The sequence below is a fragment of the Haliotis rufescens genome, unplaced genomic scaffold (assembly GCF_023055435.1).
Source record: "Haliotis rufescens isolate VD_foot unplaced genomic scaffold, xgHalRufe1.0.p SCAF_5, whole genome shotgun sequence".
NCBI classification, from domain to species: Eukaryota; Metazoa; Mollusca; class Gastropoda; order Lepetellida; family Haliotidae; genus Haliotis; species Haliotis rufescens.
Window position 1 is genome coordinate 17,432,892 of NW_025964223.1, and position 13,078 is coordinate 17,445,969.

At 41.3% G+C, this 13,078-nt stretch overlaps 1 long non-coding RNA gene across 1 annotated transcript; it reads right to left on the minus strand.

The window, feature by feature from the left end:
- Positions 1 to 6,121: 6,121 nt before the first annotated feature.
- On the minus strand, positions 6,122 to 12,137 carry LOC124145194. Its single transcript, XR_006862524.2, has 3 exons — positions 10,739 to 12,137; positions 6,446 to 9,992; positions 6,122 to 6,407 (listed from the first exon to the last, which is right to left on the minus strand). It is a non-coding gene; the product is annotated as an uncharacterized LOC124145194 (long non-coding RNA).
- Positions 12,138 to 13,078: the final 941 nt, after the last annotated feature.

Consider the following 13,078-nt stretch of genomic DNA (forward strand, 5'->3'; position numbering starts at 1 on the left):
GATACAGAGGACTGCCTCCCTCAAAGGTTTGTGTACACAACTGATTGCCTTCAGTGGCCAAGCTGTTATATGACCTAGTTCAACACCGTGTTTACAGAAACAAAAATGTTCTCCTATGCAATAAAAACAATATACCTATGCAAATATTGTAAACGTAAAAGAACTAACTACATTGCATCCTCGCTATTTCAAAGGAATTTCATACATACTGTTCTACAGATTTGATACTGGTTAGGTCACATTTGAATGTATAGCCGTTGGTCTATCTTTAGCTCGGGATTTCCCCGATTGTACCACGGGCTGTAATACATGCTTACGCTGGTGAGCTATTTTTAGCGTGACGTCATGCCCAAGACCGTTTAACCAATCAAAACCTTCGGATGCTTCGGCTCCTGGGGCAGAACCGGCCTTTTTATATCATCGCATAGATGATCTTTTCCATAGTTAAGGCAATATTGCTCCATGGTCTGGTCCAGACTCCGTTATTTATAGACCGCCGTCATATAGCTGGAACATTGCGGAGTGCGGCGTTAAGCAAACCAACCAACCAACAATGTATTTTTAACTTTGTGCATACTGCATGGAATTAGGACAAGTTTTCTGCGAATCTTCTTAATTTACATGAATGAAAGTTCGCATGTTCATCTAGGAAATATTTGTCAGGACGGAGTTAGACAAATCATGCCGTAATTTTTTCCCCGAGTTACCTCTGGAGTTTATGCATCTTCTTTGCAGTGCATGCTTTCGGGAAAAAACAGCATTGAGGTAAACACCTCAAATTCTAATATACTCCGTGGCGGTGTTTCCTTTTCTTATTGATGTGATGCAGTTGCACCGAATGCATTGAGATATAATATCTGTCTTGACGGAAACTGTTTTTATATTTTTTTTGTTTGTTGTTTAACGCCGCACTCAGCAATATTCCCGCTATATGACGGCGGTCTGTACATAATCAAGTCTGGACCAGACAAACCAGTGATCCATATTATGAGCAAACTTCCTTTCGTCGGTGTTGGATCAACCAAATGACCGAGACTGTCCCCTGGTCAATTTAGAATCCTCTTATGGCAAGAATGGGGCTGCCAACCCCATTTTGGTACACGGGATTCGGGGTTATTTTTAGTTGGTTTTCATGACTCAACAGTGTGGTGTACGTAAAAGTGGCCTATATACATTTGAGATTTTCGATATTTTTTCAGTAATTTCAGTAATTTAACTTCAAATCGGACCCTTTTACTATGTCAAGTTTCACGAGAATGTAATCATGTGATTATGTTATGATATATGATTGGCTAACAGCTGGCTAGTATCCCAGGCAATTAATTTGCATACAGCTACACTAGCCATCCAATGAGATTACTACACGTCGAGGTGAGACAGGTCAAGAACGAGAGCCAGGCTGGTTTCCTTGATAAATCGTAGTTACACTTCCATATATGGCACACGCTTCTTGGAAATGGAATGGCGGGCAGTTGACATTTCTAGAAAGTTGTAACGCACGGTAGATCTTGTGCCGACGTCTGAAGCTCATGAGGCCTAGCTTTGATGATATGTTTTAAGAACGTAAAACTGCAATATCAAGCCTCGATTTGCCTCATTAGCGCCATCTACAGTTATATTACCGACATTTATCGCACGTCAGTTCATGTCATGTGTTGCGATCTATTTTACGTTGTTTTGGCCGTGGAGCCAAGCTTAATAGGGCAGGAATGCGAAGGGGGATTCAGATGATTCAAGTAATTCCATATCGGCAATAAATATGAAATAAAGTAAAAGAAATAGAACATTTATCGATGGCTGGAATAACCAGTTACCTTGGGTTTTGTATGTTGATGTGGTCGAAGTTAAAGTGCACCATCCGTTCTCAGCACCCAAGTACACAAGCTTGTGATCGAAAACGACTTTTAACCATGGGTGTTCGAATTTCAGAATAGAGTATTTGAAAAAAGTCACATTATTTCATGTGTACATTAAGCTGTGTCCAGTCTGAGCACGAGTCTAACAAAGCTTTAGTCTTTTTCAACAGAGTAATAAAGACTCATAATTCATTTGAGAAAACAAATTTACTGAAAAAACAAAGTTAGGGGAAATGAATATTTGTGCGACATTGTGTGCCGATTCTTCGCTACAAAGACATTTCCCCAAAATTATTCATTACCTCTGACTTTTGTTCAGTATATATTACTGTAACATGTATTACTTATCATACATCTGTGTCACTGTAAGGTGAGGTGAGGTGAAATGGGGTTTAACGTCGCGTCCAAGATGATTGCACTTATATAGCGACGTGCATGAACGTATGTGTGTGGCTGCTTGTTCTAGTCCGGACTGATGCCGATTTATAGTGCAAGCTCACTGAGATACCATGCCGCAGTTTAAGTTGAATACCCCACACAAACACAGTGTTCTGACTCCGAGCCGACCAGTCCTTGTTTTAGCCCCTTAATGCCAAGCGCCAGACGCGTAAACACGGTACCACGTTTAAACGTCTTTTGGTATGACGTGGCCGGGGATAGAACCCCGGACGTTCGCCGCTCTACCACTAGTCCACGGAGGCGGTCTGTCACTGTAAGGTACTTGGAAGTTGTAGAGTAAAGGAATAAGACAGATGTGTTCCTGAACCACTTTTATTAAAGAAATCCATGGAGGTGCATCTCGGGTCTGAAACATAAAGTTATGACTGAATTTATTAGCCTAATTTAGGGCAAGTACATTTTGAAATAGGGGAAGTAAGAAAGTTAGTCATACTTGCCTTCGGTCAGGTAAGAGTTTCAGAGTCAGGCATTCCAGGGACTGTTTCAGGCATGTTCTTGCACAGTTGGCAGCAGGGGGGAAAAGTCCTTAGGCACCATCCACTTCCAACCCGCGGGCACCGGGGAATTCCATGGTGCACGTGCAATGTATCAGGGGTGTTGGAGCGTCAGATTTTCGTTCCTTTTTCAGTCTCTTGCAGGCAATTTTCAAATTCTTCTGACGACCGATCATAACATTCATATTTCATGATACTCTACTTTTTGGTGGCGAGTATAGTTGTAACTTAGAGAACCTGATAACCTACATATAAAAATAGCAATAAAATAACCACTGGCCTAATTTTGAATGGGTAATCCATTAACCCGTTTATATGCGAAAACATCATTTAAGTGAGTGAGTGAATATTGCCGTGAGCCAAATCAGGTATATTGCAGCTATCATCATTCAAGAATGATTGTTAAAGCACTGTAGTCTAAGGCGCCGCGAATCACTGTGCAGAGTTGCGTCCCTTGGGCACGCCAGAAAACCTATGATTGTGGGTTCGAATCCCGGTTCGCCCGATTATGTTTCTAGGTTTGTCAGCACCATACCCGTGCTCGTGGGTTTCACCGAAGTAGTAAACTGAGACCTGCATCACTTCGAGCTTTCCTCCCACATTAAGCTGACACGCCGTGATATAACTGGAATACTGTTAAAAGCGGTGTTAAACCCTGCTCACTCACTCGTATGTGTTAGTGTATGTTTTACTGTAGCACTGACAATCTTGGTCTGTTACAAACAAATTTGAAACCATAGGACATTGACTCAAATGTCTACAACGCAATATGATATATTGGTAGTTCAACAGAAAGTGAGAAGTTTCCTGATTGAAAACAAATGTGTACATTTGAATCTAGTACCAACAAGCTCCTACAAGTAACATCAATTCATAGAACACACCTCTGTTATCTGTATACACTGCAGTGTGAAACTGACAATCAAAATGTTTCCACAAACCTAGAAACATAATCGGGGCGAACCGGGATTCGAACCCACTATTATAGGTTTCTGACGTGCCTAAGGGACGCAACTCTGCACAGCGAATCGTGGCGCCACCCGTGGCCCCTGGGAGGGAGGGAAGATTGATGAAGAGAGGGGTGACTGACAAAGTCAGGTATTTTGAAATTGGCATCAGGCCCGATTCTGTGACTGATCAAAAAGCGAACATTGAACAATAAATATTTACAATATTACGTTTACATTTGTTTTTGTTTCGTTAATGTATTTTCATACGTGCTATTAATTGAACAACAATCTTATAAGAGTGTGTGTTTAACGCAGCACTCAACAATATTCCAGCTGTATGGCGGCGGTCTATAAATAATCGAGTCTGGACCAGACAACCCAGTGATTGACATGAGCATCGATCCACGCAATTGGGATCGATGACATGCATCAACCAAGTCAGCGAGCCTGACCACCCGATCCCGTTAGTCGCTTCTTACGATAAGCACAGTCGCCTTTTACGGCAATCATGGGTTGATGAAGACCTGTTCTACCCCAGATCTTCACGGGTCAAATCTGATAAGGCGACTGAAGATCTGGAAAAAGTGTACTTCAAGCTACCACCCGAGTGTATCTGCAGGTCGGTCATTTCAACTCGGCAATGGACATCCGGCATCATATTTCTTCTTCTAGATTTAAAGTTGATTTGTGTTTATTGAAGCGTGCGGAAACATCCCAGGCATATAGCGGCGATGTGTAAATAGTCGCGTCTAGACCAGACAAACCAGTGAGCAACGTCCAACGCCATCGATTTACGATGTGATGCGCAGTCGACAGTCACCGAGCATGATCGCCCGATTCAGTTAATCTCCAAGTACGTTAAGCAAAGTTTATTGGGGATCGAACAGACTGATGATCAGTGACCGTTGCTTTCATCTGACAAATACAAACCCACATGGACCACGGGCGGAAGTTGTGACAGCCAAAGTAGTTGAACTCCTCAAGCAGAACCACACATCTAAAAATGGCACAGATGGCAACAATCAGCTGTCCATGATGGGTCCTAAACGAACATGGAGAGAAAGTCATCATATTTCTTTATTCAGAAGCTCAACATTGTATATGTTATCAACTTATCATACAAATCACGATCCTAAATAACCTAAATAGGTCCGTGTACAAATCCAACAATGTATAAGTTCTCATTATTAATAGGGATGAAGGTTCCAGCATTAAATATAGCGAGTGCGTGTGTCGGTCTCTCTCCGTGTCTGTCTCTCTCCCTTTGTAAGTGTGTCTGTCTCTGTCTGTGTGTAAGTCTGTCTCTCTCCGTCACTGTCTCTCCGTGTGTCTGTCTCTTTCTCTGTGTAAGTGTGTCTGTCTCTGTCTGTGTGTATGTCTCTCTCCATGTGTCTGTCTCTCTCTTTGTAAGTGTGTCTCTGTCTGTGTGTATGTCTGTCTCTCTCCGTCACTGTCTCTCCGTGTGTCTGTCTCTCTCTCTCTGTAAGTGTGTCTCTGTCTCTCTCCGTCACTCCATGTCTGTCTCTTTCTGTGTGTCTGTCTCTCTCTCTTTGTAAGTGTCTCTGTCTCTCTGTGTGTCTCTCTCCGTCACTGACTCTCCATGTGTCTGTCTCTTTCTCTGTGTAAGTGTCTGTCTCTCTCTCTTTGTAAGTGTCTCTGTCTGTGTCTGTCTCTCTCCGTCACTGTCACTCCATGTGTCTGTCTCTTTCTGTGTGTGTCTGTCTCTCTCCCTTTGTAAGTGTGTCTCTGTCTGTGTGTAAGTGTGTCTCTCTCCGTCACTGTCTCTCCGTGTGTCTGTCTCTTTCTGTGTAAGTGTCTGTCTCTCTCTCTCTCTCTCTCTTTGTAAGGCTCTGTCTGTGTGTATGTCTGTCTCTCTCCGTCACTATCTCTCCGTGTGTCTGTCTCTTTCTCTTTGTAAGTGTCTGTCTCTCTCTCTCTTTGTAAGTGTCTGTCTCTCTCTCTTTGTAAGTGTCTGTCACTGTCTCTCCGTGTGTCTGTCTCTTTCTGTGTAAGTGTCTGTCTCTCTCTCTCTTTGTAAGTGTGTCTCTGTCTCTCTGTCACTGCCTCTCCGTGTCTGTCTCTTTCTCTGTGTAAGTGTGTCTGTCTCACTCCCTTTGTAAGTGTCTGTCTCTGTGTGTATGTCTGTCTCTCTCCGTCACTGTCTCTCTGTGTGTCTGTCTCTTTCTCTGTGTAAGTGTGTCTGTCTCTCTGCCTGTGTGTGTCTCTCTCCGTCACTGACTCTCCGTGTGTCTCTCTCTTTCTCTGTGTAAGTGTCTGTCTCTCTCTCTCTTTGTAAGTGTGTCTCTGTCTGTCTGTGTGTTTGTGAACTACATCAGTCTCCGTATGTGGGGAATATAGATGGAAATAATTGAACAAAATTGACGGCAATTTTCAAAGGAACATATTGAACGCCACATAACTGATACTAGTGTATGTACAAAGCACCGACATATGGCCGACTGACATGATGTCAAATCACACGGATTAGCACTTGTTTGGTTGGTGATAAAATATTGATGGGGGGAATGAGGTAAAGGATAAACCAAGGACTGTTTACATGTAACGCCAAACCCGAGGGAAAGTTTTGTCTCGCGAACATTTCGAAAGACAAAACTGAAACTTTTATCAAAAAATTTAAAGTGTCCAACCTATTTTCCATGAACCTTGGGAAACGAACAAAAAATACCTATTTTGTTGTCGTATATTCTTCTAAAAGCACTCTGTATCGCCTCTTTTGCCTTGTGATCCTTCAAATATGAAGGTTGAAAATTCGGGATGAGGTGAAATGGGGTTGAACGTCGCGTTCAATATCATTGCACTTATATAGCGCCTCTGTGTGTGTGCGTGCGTGCGCGCGCGCGCGGACTAATGCCAAATTTATAGAGGTAGCCCACGGAGATACCATGCCGCAAGTTTAACATGAACACCCCACCCAGACACAGTATGCCGACTCCGAGCCGACCAGTCCTTGTTTTAGCCCCTTACTGCCAGCGCCAGACAGGCTCACAACGGGTACCACCTTTTAAAGTCTTTCTGGTATGACGCGTCTGGGGATCGAACCCCGGACCTTTCGCTCTCAAGGCGGACTCTCTACCACTAGACCAGAGGCGGTCTTTGAAAGTTCCAGCCGGAAGGAACATCTCCGTAAGTTTCCTATCTCATCTGCCGACTGAACAGATTCAGAAACAGTTTTTGCGACTGAAGATCACGTTGAATAATATTTTCTTATAAACACAAAATAAATACTTTCATGCACCATGAAACAAATTCTATCCCTCCCTTTGACAAAACACAATGTACGTCCGTGAGAGACAAAAAGCTCTGTGAATAGCTGCCTATTTTAAGGAATCGAACACTGATAAGGCACATGAACAGCCCATAGTGCAAAATTCAATGATCATTGCCGGGTCCAAAAACACACCGAGACAGCCAGCACATAGCTGAGTGAGAAACAGCGAGCAACCTATTTTTGTCACACGGCCATGTAAGACATGTTCAATGTTTTGTACCGGAATATCTGAGCGAGAAACAATATCATTCAATCATTCAATCATTCAGCCAGCCTTCCAGCTGCAGATTTGTCACAGAATCACATGTCGTCTGGGGCATGTTCAATGTTTTATACCGGAAGACATGGATCTAGTCAGAGGACACATGTCTGGCACCTAATGTCTGGCATGTCTTGTGGACCATTTACTCGGAGAACGGGTCAAGTCTCTAGGACACACACATGGCAGCAATCACATATATATATAGCTCAAACTTCATCTGAAGGTGTCAAGTGACTGATATTGGCCGCACACACTTACCAGCATGCCCTGACAATTTGTCACAATTCAAACATATAAGACAATCCGTTCGTCAAATCGCAAACCACGACCCGTCACCGATTCAACGATTACATGACAGCGGTTTAACAATGACCTCAGGACTATATGAACATGCTCATTTCACAAAATAATTATTATAACACAAAGTTACCAGAGATATGTACATCAACGACATAATCAAATATTACAGGATCGTCATTTATTGTTTACATACTTAGATCCAGGGTTAGGGTTCACATGAGTACGTTTCATCACCTCAGCTACGCCAAGATATATTATTGGTGATAGGATATACTGTAAAATACATTTCTTTGTTGATAAACGCTGCAATCAGCAATATTTCAGCTACATAGCGGTGGTAAATAAAGCTTGATATCATGAGCATTGGTCTACGCGAGTGGGATACGACGACATCCATCAACCAAGTCAGCCCGACCACCCAATCCCGTTAATCACCCTCTTACGACAAGCATTGGTTGCTGAAGAACAGTTCTAACTCATAGCAATACATTACACAATTACTAAAGGGTGAATTGCCAAGTCCACACTGCACGCACGCACGCACGCACGCACGCACGCACGCACACACACACACACACACACACAAAGTTCGTCTGCTTGGTTTGTTAGGTACAATATTAGTGCACGTAAACATCACCACCTTACAATCACTTAAAAACATTCCCAGATCATGAGCTGACATGTTATTGTTGATTTGTTTCTCTTAAAAGCGAATTTCTACTTAAAAGCTCTGTAACTATACTATATACTGACAATCATTACAACAAAAAACATCGTGAGGGAAAAACATAAAATCAAAATTGTATCCATTACTCTATCTAACAGATTCAATGATACCGCTGTACATGGACTCAGGCAAGCAATATTTATATCGAGGGCAGCGACAAGGGAGGTAACTCGACAAGAAAAGCAGTTCCAAAACATTCACTAGCCTTGAAAGATTACGAAAGGATGGTGTTTTGAAATGTCACTATACCAGGGCTGAGTATACACGTTACACAACTGTCTTAAATATATTGCACCCAGCGAATGTTGTTACTGAATATATACGAGCAAATAATACCTGCAATAGTGACAATATTGAATAATGTTCACCAAGAATTATGTTGTGTTTAATATCTGTCTACATTTAGTACAAAACAGTAAAGATAAGATCTATCTGTTTCAAAGAAACTTACACCAAACAATTTGAATGGCAACTTACACCGAGGTACTGAACAAAAAACGTTAGGGACTGAATATGTTTTGGTTAATTTTATGTGTTCAGAGATTACTACAAAAAGGCATCTTCAAAAATATTCATGGTCCCAAATCTATTGTTCAGTATATGCTAAACAAATGTGTGGTGCACTCGTTAGTCCTGTACAGACAAGTCAAACCATGACTTCCATCACTCAATAGCTCAGTCAAAAACATTCAATCACTTCACACACAGCTCATCCTGTACAGACTGACGGATAATAATAATAATAATAATGATAATAATAATAATAACAACAACAACAACAATTATACGCTACCAATACAATGTATCTATAAAGCTTCTAGCAGGTATGATGCCTTGCTCATTTATCCAGTGTGTTAGGTCTCCACTGCATCAACATTAGCATCCATGACCCACTCGCCGCCACACCTTGACATTATCACTAACCCAGCACATACGTTCTCTCATTCACTAGAGTAATTAGATGAGATAGATAATTCTATCACTGTGCTATTTGAATTGGGTTGAAAACAAAGCTATGGTGGCAACTAGGTCCAGGGGTATTTATCATAATAAACTGGAGATGTAACACACGGCACTGGATAATCAAAAGATGGTGTGATGCCTGTCCCAGCAACTACTCCAGTAAACTGCTAAAGTCCTGCACATAAATTCACATCACTGTTGCACATGAAAGTGTCCGAACACATCACCTGCACGGAGTAACCAGTGATTAGTTCTCAAGGTACAGCATCCTGAATAGGCCACCCAAATACTCATAAATCCTCCCTCTAGTGTATACCACTCCTTCTTCACAATCACTGCCCCGGTTCTACCGTAGTTAACAGTCTACAAAGTTAACACATCAAACACAATATCTGCCACTGTCAAGTTTGCAATTTCTTTTTCATCCACATTCAAAGTTTAAAAGGATATTTTGGGCAAGTATTTGTTTGGTCCACCATGATTGTTACTATTGAAACAATTAAGACTGACATTGTTGATGTAGATTGTTAGATTTGTGTATTGCACTTTGTGTTTCATCATTTGTGGCATTTCTTGATGCTCTGGGATACATGTTGAACACCCAGTACTGTTGTGAGGTGTGTATGTGTGTTGTTAACTATCACTGCCACATCTGTGTCAGCCCACCTCCACAATACACACCTATCATCTATCTGGAAAGAGAAAACAATGGCAAGTATGTATTGAAATTCCACTGACACAAGAAAATAGAAAAAGTTTAGATCTTAAATTAACAAATGACCATTATACTTTTAACAAATCATGTTTATGATATAACCAAGTTTTTGTTCAACTTCAATGAACCTTTGACAAGATTTAGCATGCTCATAGGTTTTATTTAGGAATTTCTATGTAAATGATTGCAAACCTCAAATGAATGTCATGTTTACTGCCGGTATATACTAGGGTTAGATTGCTGCACGGACCATTCAAAACATACATACTACATTCACACACGTGCTGTCTCACAGCACAAAATGTTTCTCATTTAACCCTATACACCCATTCCAAACGACAAAAGAAACAGTGAGTGAGTGAGTATTGTCTTAAGCCGCTTTTAGCAATATTCAAGCAGTTTCACGGCGGGGGACACCAGAAATGGGCTTCACACATTGTAGCCTTGTCGGGATTCGAACTCGGGTTTTCGGCGTGATGAGCGAACGCTTTAACCACTAGGCTACCCGACCGCCCCAAGTATGGTTTTAAGCTGCTTTTAGCAATATTCCAGCACTATCAAGGCGGGGGACACCAGAAATGGGCTTCACACATTGTACCCATGTCGGGAAACAACTGCAGGCCTTTGATGATGCAAATACTCTAACAACAAGGTTATCCCACCGACCCACAAATGTACAAAGCTATCATAAATCTAAAAAATAACGTAAAATAATTGTCATACCTGATATTAAGGTTTCCAGCAGTCCCTTGGTTGTGTGCTCGTGGGTTTTCAGGATGAAATATGTTCCCAGCACATGGATCATGTTGTCAGACTTGGTTATGTAAACTAACAGCATGTCCATGGTACCCCGATGACATGGATCATTGTTCACTATATCAATAACTGTAACTGGTCTTGACTCGATTGTTTAACAGGCCGCCGTCACAAAGATAGAATAGTGTAGTGTGGCGTTAAACAATCTTGGTGAAATTCCTACAGCATGTTTGTCAGATTCAAGTAGTACAAGAGTTCATGGCTACAGCATGTTTGTCAGATTCAAGCAGTACAAGAGTTCATGGCTACAGCATGTTTGTCAGATTCAAGCAGTACAAGAGTTCATGGCTACAGCATGTTTGTCAGATTCAAGCAGTACAAGAGTTCATGGCTAACGCATGTTTGTCAGATTCAAGCAGTACAAGAGTTCATGGCTACAGCATGTTTGTCAGATTCAAGCAGTACAAGAGTTCATGGTAAGCGGACAGAAGACATAGGTCTAAACTAAGCATGGTCAGGTTAGCTAAGACGCCGAGAGGAGACTAGTGTGAACAAGGGTTATGCTACCAGCACTGTAGACTTGAGCAGTGTAATAGGTAAACAGTGTATCAAATAACATTAAACCAAGCAAGATCAAAAGAAAAATCAAACTTGAAACATTTGTGTCCAGAGAGTTTCATGCATTCGGAACACACCAGGGAAGAGGAAAAACTAGTCTATTGTCTTACTGTTTTAATTCATACAGGAAACAGGGACTACACCACGGCTCCATATTAAGTGTAAGAACAGTATACGATGCAAATTACCGGACATAACAAATGTGTTTGTTCTTCAGAAACCTTAATCCTACTTTTCAGCTCTTGAAAAGGTTACAACATCTATAAACCTAATTTCCTCTGTCTACGAGTGAGTGAGTATGGTTTTATGCCGCTTTTAGCAATTCTCCAGCAATATCACGGCGGGGGACACCAGAAATGGGCTTCACACATTGTACCCATGTCGGGAATCGAACCTGGGTCTTCGGCGTGACGAGCGAACGCTTTAACCACTAGGCTACCCGACCGCCCCATTGTCTACAAAAGGTGAAAGCAAAATTGAAATCAGTTTCCATCTTAACATTTCTCCTTGAATGCTACAGAACTTGCATTCTTGGTGAGTCTCATTGTATACAATGTTAATCATAGAGGTTACTGTTCTGCCGCTAATGTTTTAAAAGACATTCGTCCCATTATACAGTACTATCGATTTTGGAAATCACGTGTGTGTTTGTATGTTTCTTGTTTAACGCCTCACGCAGCAATATTGCAGCTATATGACGGCAGTCTGTAAATAATCTGGAGTCTGGACCTGACGATCCAGGGATTGACATCATGAGCATCTATCCACGCAATTGGGATACAATGACATGCATCAACCAAGTCAGCGAGCCGACTACCCGATCCCGTAAGTCGCCCAACGACAAGCATGGGTTGCTGGCGACCTATTCTAACAGATCTTCACGGGTCAAATCACATGTGTAATCCACAAAAAAAATATAGATTTGAAAGTCAAATGCTCCTAGCTCACTTAATAGGAAAATTATATGTTCTTCTAGCCTAGTGTCACTCCAATCAATAACATAAAAGGCTTTAAGGAACAGTGTTTAAGTGCCTTGTAATAAATGACCTTGTTAAACATTCATCACATGGAAGATTGGAAGATCTAGATATGGAAAGCAATGTGATAATGAAGCCATCGAAGGTTACGGAGCTACACATCAAAGGATGTGACAGACCACAAGTGGAAGTTATAGCAGTCAGGGTTAGCGAAGCGATCAGGGACAGAAAAATGGAATTTGACAGACAAACAAAGAATTTCACCAATCATTACCATATTCTGTGTAATAGTGAGGTCTCTTGTAGTCAACTTTACAAACATGAATAAAAAGAAAACAATAATTTACATGGAACAAATCCAAAAACTTCGTACATGTTGCAGTAATAAATGTTGTTTATTTATGTAAACAGCAACTATTATGAATTGTTTGATAGGCATTACTTAGAAGTTGATGGATGACAAAGTAGACACAATTTATGGATAACAACTTCTTTAATGCTGTAAAAAGCGATGTTTCGGTATCAATCCTTATACCGTTATACCTTAACGGTGTAAGGATCTATATCGAAACGTCGCTTTTCACAGTATTAAAGAAGTTGTTATCCATAAAATTGTGTCCTTACACCGTTGTCAGTCTTGCTTGACAACGGTATAAGGATCTATACCGAAACGTCGCTTTTCACAGTATTAAAGAAGTTGTTATCCATAAAA